Genomic DNA, 11,092 nt, shown 5'->3' with positions numbered 1-11,092 from the left:
GAACAGAAGCTGGAACTGGACTGAAGCGGCCAATAGTCATCACCAAAATCTGAACTCTTTCATTACAGCTACTTTCATTCCCAAATACCAATTTTCTTTTGGTCATGAAACATTTCAACAAGTATTTCCAAGCAGTGTGTGTGTGTGTGTGTGTGTGTGTGTGTGTGGTACGTCTGTCAGAGATGTCACACATGCTGCTCCACTCAGCATCAGGCCCATTTGGTGGTCGTCCTCTCAGGAATGTGAAGACTGCAGTCACCCGACGTTGTCCTGTGTGCTCACTAATGTCATTGTCATGGCACGCTGCTATATTAGGTTACACTTATAGAAATGTAAATAAGTAGAAGATAAGGATAAGTGAGCATCAGAGCAAAAGATGCTTACTGTTAGTGTTGGTAGTTACTGTGTTGGCATTTGCATATTTTTATGCCAAGAAACATCATTCAATCATTATTCATTAAAAATAAATTCTGAAAAGAAATAGTGCTTTTGAAGTTTTTGTAAATGCTGCGAGCGCCACAAACTTAATTTACTTCCATTGTACTGGAGTGGAGGCAGAAACCTCCAGACCTGGACAAACACAACCAAATCTATCTGCATGGACTATCTGCCTTTCTGTATGTGACATGTTGGGCGTCCACCATAGGCGTTAAATGGCATTACGCAATGCAGGAAATAGTGTGTCCTTTATACTGTATAGCAAAGTAAAGGTGAGATGGTGGATGGGGCAAGTAGCACATCCTGCTCATCCGTGCGAAAAGGCGCATTAATGCCACGATAATGTGAACGGAGTTAAGCGTGTAATAAGTACGTTTTTCCTGATTTCCGCGTTCTATTTATACGCCATGTATCCTGTACTGACTGCAATGTAAACACAGCTCTTTTAACCAGGAGAGCCGTGCTCGTGACCGTTGTTGACCTGTGTTTTTTAAATTAGTGGCGTTTGTGACAAGCATCGTGACACGTGACGATCGTCACGTTTTTTATTGACATTTGTGACGTGTTTCTGTAGTTATGTTACATTGTTTCCGTACGTTTTTTACTTAGTTTACTTACTTACTTAAAGTCCAACCATGATGTTTTCCCTTACCCTAACTAAGTGGTTTTCTTGCCTAAACCTAACTGCGGATGTTTGCTTGGCTTACAAATGACACGCGAAAAGGCTTAAATATGTCTCATGACATATACCTCATACCTTCACGCAGAATGAGAATATTATGTGGCAAAAAAGCAAGGTTCATTTTTCTGAGCTGCCTCAGGGCGAATAAAGGCATCAACCAGTCATGTTGTGAAGAACGGGTTGATTTGCACCTATATTTATAGTTATGTAGTTATTAATAGTCCGAACCAGGCCGGCAAACTTTATTACTCCTTTCCAGGCAAGTACTTCGCATTTTTGTGTCATTTATTCATCATGCCCCCGGTGTGTAATGGCCTTAAAAGTAGGAGAAACATCAAACATCAAACATTTTCAACATATGCACCAGGGTGAACAGCTCTCATTAGGATTGACAGGCTGCCACGTTTGGATTGGATAAAACATCCACTAGTTTAGTGTCTTCTCTCACTCTTTTTGGCACCGTGGATGTAGCTGTCTTAAAGTTTTCAGAGAACACTGGGAATCTGACCCTCAGCCTTTATCACAGGTCAGAGTTAAACAACTTTGACCTCTGTTATTTAATGTTGCGGGCCAGGGTGTTTGAGCGAATATGAACAGGAAATGGAACTTGACCATCCCATGTCACATCGCATGCAGGAGACTCCTTCACTATCCTCCTCTTCACTGATGAAGATGTTGTGCTCTGTGTTGGAGGCTCCTCACCACTGATCTTTCATATTGTTAAGGTGTGATGTCACACACACACACACACACACAGGTGTTATGATGCCGTACGAGGTGTACTCTCTCCTGGCCACGCTGTAATCTGATTACATACACAGAGGTGTTTAGTTTCAGCTTACAAATGTAATATCTGTAACCCAATTATCAGACTCACTGGATCGATTCAACTCACAGGGGTGTGTCTTCCTGATCAGAAACATCTTTCTCTCTCTACAACACACTACACACACACACACACACACACACAAGTAGAGCTAAAGTAGAGGGAAATTTAGGTCCAGTTGGGATTCAAATCAATTGGATATACCCCACCTTACACACACACACACACACACGCACGCACGCACACACACACACACACTCCTCACACAATGAAGTCCATCAGTGTGAACCGAGCAGCTTCCGCCGTAAACCCACGCTGCTCTACTCACCAACTGTGGGAACAGTTTCCCACGCTGGTTTAGACTCGTCTACCTCACCGCCTCGCCCACGCCTGCACGTGTGTGTGTGTGTGTGTGTGTGTGTGTGTGTGTTCTTAATACTATGTGTGTTATGTTTTTTAGTTCTATATGTGTTTTAATTGAATATTGAATATCTGTGTGCACATAATTGTGTGTTATTATGTACAACTTGTGTGTATATGCATCCCTGTGTGTATATTATATGATAGTTTACATGTGTCTTTTGTGCATTTGAGTCTGTGTGTGACTCTACATGTTTATGTTTTTAAGATCTTTGATTGTATGTTCATTTGTTTCATGCATGTGATTGTATATGTGGTACTCATGTATGTAAGTGTGTGAGTGTGTGTGTGCGTGCAGTGTTCATGTGCCCACAGTCTGGTCGCTGCAGCGCTCTCAGACGTTCACTCAGCTCAGCTAATTCTCAGCAGCGGCAGGTTGCCAGGTATTTTTACTGCCTCACCTCTCTGTGTGTGCATGTGTGTGTGTGTGTGTGTGTGCGTGTGTGTGTCTGTGTGTGTGTGTGTAGGATTTGAAAAGCGATCCAGTACGTCCAGAGGACTGAAGTGAAGGCAGAGAACACGGCAAAGCCTGAAGCAGATCCAGAGGCGCCCAGAGCCATTCCACACAGTCTGTCCAGAGACACCGATGTACTGTAAATGCAAATAGTTCTTGATCTCTTTCAACTTTCAAAAGCTGCGTTCTCCCCGATGCCACAGTCAGGATAGTCAGAAGAATTTCTGAGCAGTCTCACAGTTTGCAAAATATTTGTCCAGTGTTTTTGAGGAAATGGAGAGTTTGAAGTGCTGTAGTTCCCTCTCTCCGAGCATCCTCAGTTCTTGGAACAGGTCCTGTGCGCTCATGTCCTGAATCAGTATCTGTATCTCACACAGTTTAGTCAGATCAAAAAGGAAACATGCCAAGCTCTTGCATTTGTTTAAAATGGGTGCGGATAGCAAGAAGAGCCTGATCAGCTACGACTTTGAAATAGTCCATAGAAGAAAAAAAAATGGCGCCAATGAGTATGGATGGGTCCGAGACTTTCATCTAGGACCCACAACATCTAGTCACATTTTTACTGCACAAATGTAGTAGTTTTAGGTCCAACCATGATGTTTTTTCCTAAACCCAAGCAAGTGTTTAATTCACAATGCTAAGCATGTGTTTACTGCAGAATCACCTGATTGGTCAAACATTATCCTCTGTTACCCAAAATATCTTTTCTTCAAAACTTGTACCTATATGACCTTTTGCACTATTAAGCAGCATGAATTGAATTTCAGTAACATTCTGTCTCTGTCAGTAATGTCAGCTAATGTTAGCAGTTCTTGGTATAAAATAGAAAAAGCAATAGATTTGAAAGTTACAAATAGGTACACTAACATTAACGTCATTTTAACAGGAAGGTTAATGTTATTTCTCAGCTGTATTACGTGTTTGTGTGTTCCTTGTCATGGACTGCAGACTCTGAGGTCATCTGCTTCTCTGTGTGCTCTCAGCTCAAGTCATGAAACACATGTGAGGCTCTCTGTAGAGACTCTTGACCTCTGCATCGACATGATCCTGTGCCACCAGGTCAGAGTCACAGTCCAGCTTTGGCTCTGTTAAAACACCATGTGTGTGAGTGTGTTAGCGTATGTCAAAGGACAGCTTCCATTTGAGGCCATGCAGTGTGCAGGTCTGGGTGTGTAATTAGATGAGTGTGTGTGTCAGAGTCACTCTGGTGGTCCTTATCCCTCCTGCCGGGATCTAGTGGATGACACCCACAGACTGGAAGAGCATCACAAACACTTCGACATGCATTTTTTCCATCTACAAGTTGCCAGTTCCATTATCAGTGTAGCAGAACAGTTACTAAGTCAGTAGAATAACTCAGATATTAGCTTGTAAGCTGATTAGTTTTCCTCTTTATGATCACTTGACTGATTGAGAAATGAGAAAACCCTGACACTGTGAAGCAGTATTCCCACCACTTCTAAGAGAAATTGATCTATCTATTGCTCTCTGCAGCCCTCTGACATAAATGTTTAAAATGTCTTCCTTTATTTCTACTGCATTTCATCTGGTGTATCTTCATCTTTCATGGGGATAGCTGCTCTGTCTTCTACTCCCTCCTCTGCTCATTAAAGACTCCGTACCACTTGCATTTATAACGGCAAAATTTCAGACCAAAATCGTTCCGATGGGAAGCACCAATTTGTCAGCAACATGAATGCAAACTGACTTGACAGTGTTGAACTTTGATGGAACTTAACAGTCCTCGACAAAAGGTTTTCCCAGAACCTGAATTTTAAGCAACCTTGTGGCCTTTCCTTGCACTGAACGGTATGAAGTACTTGTTCTACTTCAGTTTCAAAGATAGGGAAAAATCCTATCTTCCTATTACAGAAGAGATTCCTAAACTCACGGCTGTGTCCTATACTATCTCAGAACTCCTATCTTAACTTAAGAAATCCTAACTATAACTCTAAATTTGATTCGTCATTCGGCACTGTCATGCTTGTACCTTTGTTTAGAACGTACCGGTAGGCTACTCGAGATGGACAAGCCATAATAACAGCTCTCACTTGTCACTGGCTAGCTAGCTATCATGGACAAAAAAAGAAGAGTGTTTTTTTTCCTAAATGCAGTTAAGAACCATGTTTCTGTAATAACAAAATTCGTAAATGTCATCCTAACGGAGATAAAAAATAAATAAATTCAGATTTAGGATGTTTCTGTCATGAGTTCCCTTGTCTGTCGGGCATTAATCTCTTCTGTTCCCCTCCTGTCATTTTAAGATGGGTCCTTCCTCACCTGTCCACTAGCTGCCACCACTGAGTTTCCCACACCTGTTCATCACCTGCTGGTTTACCTGCTCCTCCTCCAACAGTCTTATTTCAAGTAGACTGCTTCCAATGCACCTGCATAGTTGCAGCGTCCTCAGTGTGTCTACCAAGATCTTCAGAGGTAATCTGCTGTAGACATTTATACCTGCTGTAGTCCTACAAACAGTCCTAGACAGACAGCTGATGTAGAGAGAGAATAATCTCGTTGTTTATGATTAACGTTTGCCAGATAACATTTTAATTATTGTACACTGATGCTACCTTTTTTAACTAAAAAAACGGTTGTTGACTTCCTCCCACATGTAATTCAACAAATTGATTAGCAGAAGTGACCAGTTTCAACTGCTTGTCTATTAGAAGAGATGAGTTGCTGCATGTGAGCTCACAGTGTGGTGAAAACGAGGAGCTCAAGTGAAGGAAACAAGCGTCATATTTACAGCGCGACAACCAGTCGACAGCATCGGCTTCAAATTGGCCCTCAGTATGTTGACCGAGAGGACAAGCGACCTGACTCAAACGGCGGAAGTAGCATGTTAATGTTAAAGCCACAAAGCCTGAAGAATAGATGTGTCAATAAAGCTTTGTGACTTTGACTTGGGAGACCGCTGTTGTTTGCTTTTTCGACAGTTAACATTGGTTTCTTTTAAACAATGACTGTGATCGTTCCCTAACCTTGAGCCATTAAGCATTGCACTTCTACAACACTGTTTGACTCACAACGGACAGTTTAAGGATGTTTTCTCACCTGCCTTGTTTAGTTCGGTTAGTTTGGGCAGGTGCAAACACAGCAATCGCACTCGGGTGCGGACCGAGACCTTGTTGCAGAGGTGTCCTCAATTTTCAAACTCTATCGTTTTTGGGATGACCAATGTGATGCAGTTTCCTCACGCATCACAAATGTTGGTGCGCCTGTTAATGCTGCCATGTGAACACAAACCAAACACGAGGCAATATGCAACGTTGGTCCCTGATTCGGACCAGAGCAAACAAGCTATAAGTGTGAAAACGCCATAAATGTGGCAGAACTGGAGACATTGTCTCTTTTGAAGACAATGGCGTAGAAGCGGTGCTGGGTCTTTGTGGTGATCACATACAGGTGCTCTTTGGATCCTTCAGGTGTACTGTGCTTTTTCAATCTTGTGAAGGGTTCATTGCATGGGTGGAATATGGTCTCAAAAAAAGTAGAAAATGCTTTTATTTTACATGGCAATAATTGTTTAAAATGACCCATGCATTGTGACCAACATAGGTCTTCATCAACGCTCTCTATTTTGCACGGACACCATTGCTGCATCATGTGCTTAGCGCTGCCCAAGACCATTGTGTTTGGTTTAAAGAAATACAAACAAACAGAGCGTTTTTCCCTCTTATACCAGAGTGATAATATGTAGAGCGAGTCCTTTCTTTAGCACTGACACAGCGCTGTGGAGATAGGTCTGGCTATGCGACTTCGTACAGACTCGGGGCTGAACAGATCCAGGTGTCAGAGCGGAGGCAAACAGGGGTTGCTGCTGAAGCCTCTGTGCTGGGTTTAAGTGGTCATATGGAATGGGTATTACTAGCATGTGTTCCTTGTAGGAGGGTATATTTGGTCAAACCCAGCAGGGCAATCAAAGACGCGCTGGATTTGAGACTGGAAATGTCTGTAAGTTCATAAATGCCAGTCTCTCTCTCTCTCTCGCTCCATCCAGATGGATAAACAGTTGAAGGCACACACACACCTAATGACTGGGGCCTGAGAAAGTGACTGGAGGACCACGGAGTTACATGAGACTTCTGGCTCAGCTCTGTCTGTTCCTTGGATGGTTGTAATTGTTTCTGAGGTAAAGCAGAACAACAGAACTTCACATTACTAATGATGCATAGTCACCCAGAGAAAAGTACACAACGTTAGATCGCTCCAGTGTTGGTTAGGGACTGATGCTGATGGATGACTGCTGACATGTCTTTGGATTTGATCAAGAGCTTAACTACACTGGTACATACTCTCTTTATTACATTTAATTTTAAGGTGTGAGAGTCTTTAATGCTACAGAATATGACGTGAATGTGAATATTAGTGCATATTATGCTCTGCTGTCTGCTTTGTTATTAAGGAGCCAATTGTGAATACTAGCTACTCATTGGCTGATTCATCAGCAGGGACTCATCAGGAAAGTGGTCAGTATGTCAATTAACATGAACTAATCATTACCTAATGAGTCAATTAATGTAATATCTTCCACTCTGTTGTCTAGAAACTCAACAGTATCTACTATATATATGTTTAGCCAGCCCGTTCTCATTCCCAGAGCGTCAAATATCGATGCTTTGTCACGGCCGTCGGCGTTCGATACCGATAAAAGGTACCCTTTAGCGTCGATATGAGACACACCAGGCTTTCCATTAACTACAATGTAAACCCATCCGCAGCAATATTAAACACTCAGGGAAAGTGCTGTGGTGACGTAGTTTAAAGAGTGAAAGGGCGGCGGGATTGGAGGTGGATGGGTCCAACAAACACAAGGCTTTCATCCTGGAGACCGCTGTTTGGGTCCTGTATGAAACCAAGTCAACGTTGACTTATTTTACCTTAGTTTTGTTACATAACTTCCGTACTTAATTTATATACATCTGTTACATTGTTTCCTTACTTATTTTAAGCCCAACCATGATGTTTTCCCTAAACCTCCCTACACATAACTGCGGACCGTAGTTTTGTTGCGTAGCATACAAACGCGAAAAGGCTAAAATGTGTTCTCATGACACGCAGAATGTCCTTGTAATGTCGTGCTATTTATACGCCTTCCCATGAGATCGGGTTGGTGCAACAGTGTGCCCTGTTATCCCCATTTAATTTGCACTGAGACTAAAGACAGAGATGTGGGAGGAGAGAGACAGTGTGATGCAGCCAAGAGGAGGCTGTGACGGCAGACTTTTCACCAGTGTGTCCATTCAGATCAGGTAGAAACACTTTGACTTTAGACGTGGTCGTACAAATTAGTTCATTCGAAGCGTACTGAGACATTAAAAGCCCACCTCAGCTTATCGAGGCGAAGGGAAGAGAGAGAGATGTGATGGAGGGAGGAAGAAGAGCAGAGGGAGGAGGAGGGGAGATGGCAGATGGCTGCACGTTGGAATGCAGAGCAGGAGTGATGGAGAGAGAGAGAGAGAGAGAGAGAGAGAGAGAGAGAGAGAGGTGTAACCAAGGTAGTGAGTTAAATAAAGGGGGATTAGAGGGGAAAAGGAGGATTATATTTAATAGAAGGAGAGCAATGTGAAACTATTACTGAAGTTCAAATGCAATCAGTTTTCCGTGTGTCCTGTGGATTATCCAGCGTAAGAGAGAGAGATGTTTTTTAAATGTAAATTTTCAATACAAACTCAATTCCAGTCTCCTTCGTTGTACCGTGATGGAGGTCATGTCAAAGGATGCTGTGATGTTCAGATCTTTGAATGTGCGTTTCCACCTTCAGAGCATTTTCAATCCACTACAATGTGAACGCCAACATAATTGATGTGAACATCACAGTCAACATTATGTCATCTTTTATTTCTATATCAGCTACATTATTTTTATGTAGCGCTGCAGTGCAGACTTTCCAAATCAGTCTCCATGTTGCTCTGCAACATCACACAACCATCACTTTTAAAACAGATATGATGTTTGCAGTTATGCTTTGCTGCAAGATGATTTATGGAAACCAACAAACAATCTAAATCTGAAAAATGTTTGGTAATGTAAAGCACAAATATTTGGTGTTGACTCGCCAAAATATGCAAAACACTGGGAGGTTGAAGGTGTTTTTGTGGAGGGCTACCTATCAACAATATAATTCAGGAAGAAGCACAAAAATACTGAATGTTGTTAGCATAAATATGTTTTTTTTTGTTCAGTGTAAAATTATGTTTTTCATAACCCCACACTGGTGGAGCTGTGCATGGCGATGAGTGGAGGAAGAGCGAATGGCGAGAGGAGAGGAGGGAGAGTAGGAGCAGAGGGGGAAGGGTGTTTGCCCCCCCGCAGGGCTGCTGATGGATGCAGGGCTCCTGGGGTTAAGGGGAGGGCAGCCAGGCCCTGAGCCAGGGTACGGAGTGGCAGCTACCTGCCGCTCATCACACACACACACACACACACACACGCACACACACACACACACACACACACACGAATAGCTTTCATTATAGTTTTTCAAACAGTCAAACCCTCTTATACACATCACCTTTTACACACACTGACCCACTTTATGTCTCACATGGGGACAACATGTTTAACCTCACACACATGCAGTCACACACACACATAGGAGCGGCTGTGGCTCAGAGGATAGAACAGGTCGTCCACCAATCAGAAGGTCGGTGGTTCGATATCCAGGTCACATGTCGATGTGTCCTTGAGCAAGACACTTAACCCCGAATTGCTCCCGAAGGCACAGCCATCGGTGTGTGAATGAGTATTTAGATTAGATCCTGATGGGCAAAGTTACTGATGGCACCTTAGCAGCCGCTGCCATCAGTGTGTGTGAATGGGTGAATGCTGGCATGTAGTGTAAAGCGCTTTGAGTGGTCGGAAGACTAGAAAAGCGCTATATAAAAGTCAATTTACCATTTACATAGAGAGAGCAGAGGATGCTAATGGGAGGGAGGGAAGGAAAACAGAGAAACAAACCATGTGGCAACATGAAGCCTGTCAAAGGATGAGGTGACTCCAGCATGTGATGCAGCTCCACACTGTCTTTAATAATAATAATAATAATACTGTCATATTACACCATCAAGGACACTGACTGGGATCCACTTAACCATCTCCCTCTGGAGCGCCCACTGGTGGCTGCACCCTGTATGACAGCCTGACAGTGAAACCATCCTCTGATGGGGCAAACTGTTGGGATATCAGCCTCTAATATGTCTTATCAAGATGTGTCAAAGCAAGTATGAACATTATTTATTCATAATCCTGCAGCCTTTTAGCTCAACTTAAAGAAACTTATTTTTTTGGCACCTTCTCCTTGAGTAGCTTTAACTCTGCAGACTGCTCCTTTTTTACACTACAAACAGCCTCTCCAGCTAATTTAATGACTCCTTAAATGATGCTCATTAATCAGATGAGTTTCTGTGTGCTTGTTGTTGTGGCCGATACCTAGCAGTCTAATTAATGGCCAGACAATCAATAAAGTCTAACTGTTAATGAGCGCCCATCAAAGGGCTGTCCTATAATAAAAGGGCGCGGTTAGCGGATAATTAATGTGGCGCATCACTTATGTCCAAAAACGAAAATGGGCCAATCTCATCTCATCTCATGTCACTGTGGAGGTGTGAGAGTCCAATGCTGCTTCTTCGTCTCAATGAATGCACGTTTCACTCCTTGTCATTGCTCTGGATGAAGCCATGAATAAGTGTTTAAAAGCCTGTTTGTCTCTGCGGTTCAGTTAAACCCTTTTCTCTTTATCAAATGAAGGGAGGGGGTGTTTTAAAAACGCTAATCGCCTGTAATCCTTTTAATATGTCTCACACTCTGCTCTGTCAATACACAAAGCTGAGAGCAGCTCCATGGAGGAGAGGAGGGATGATGAGCAGGAGGGTTTATCCTCACCATCCAGCACAAACACAAACTGTGTATCATCATGAATGAATGAATGAATGAATGAAAGACTTTATTTCGAACATAAAATAAATAAAAAACAGATACAAAATAATAACAAACAACACAAGAGTAATAGTGTCCGAAAAGTAGAAGTAAAACTTATATTTCCCTATACCCCCTTTCTCACTTCTCCTCTATAATAATTCATATATCATATAGAATGATAATATAATACAATATATAAACTATCCCAGATTTATTTACATCCTAAATTAAATATATGAATAGCATCCAGCAAGTTTATTTACAACCCACATATCCATCCGGAGTTAAAAAGTAGATATAAACCAACCCTTAAAGGTCCAATATTGTAAAAAGTGAGATTTTCATGTTTTTT

Source organism: Sebastes umbrosus, chromosome 10, assembly GCF_015220745.1.
Source record: "Sebastes umbrosus isolate fSebUmb1 chromosome 10, fSebUmb1.pri, whole genome shotgun sequence".
Taxonomy (NCBI): domain Eukaryota; kingdom Metazoa; phylum Chordata; class Actinopteri; order Perciformes; family Sebastidae; genus Sebastes; species Sebastes umbrosus.
This window is presented reverse-complemented; position numbering follows the sequence as displayed.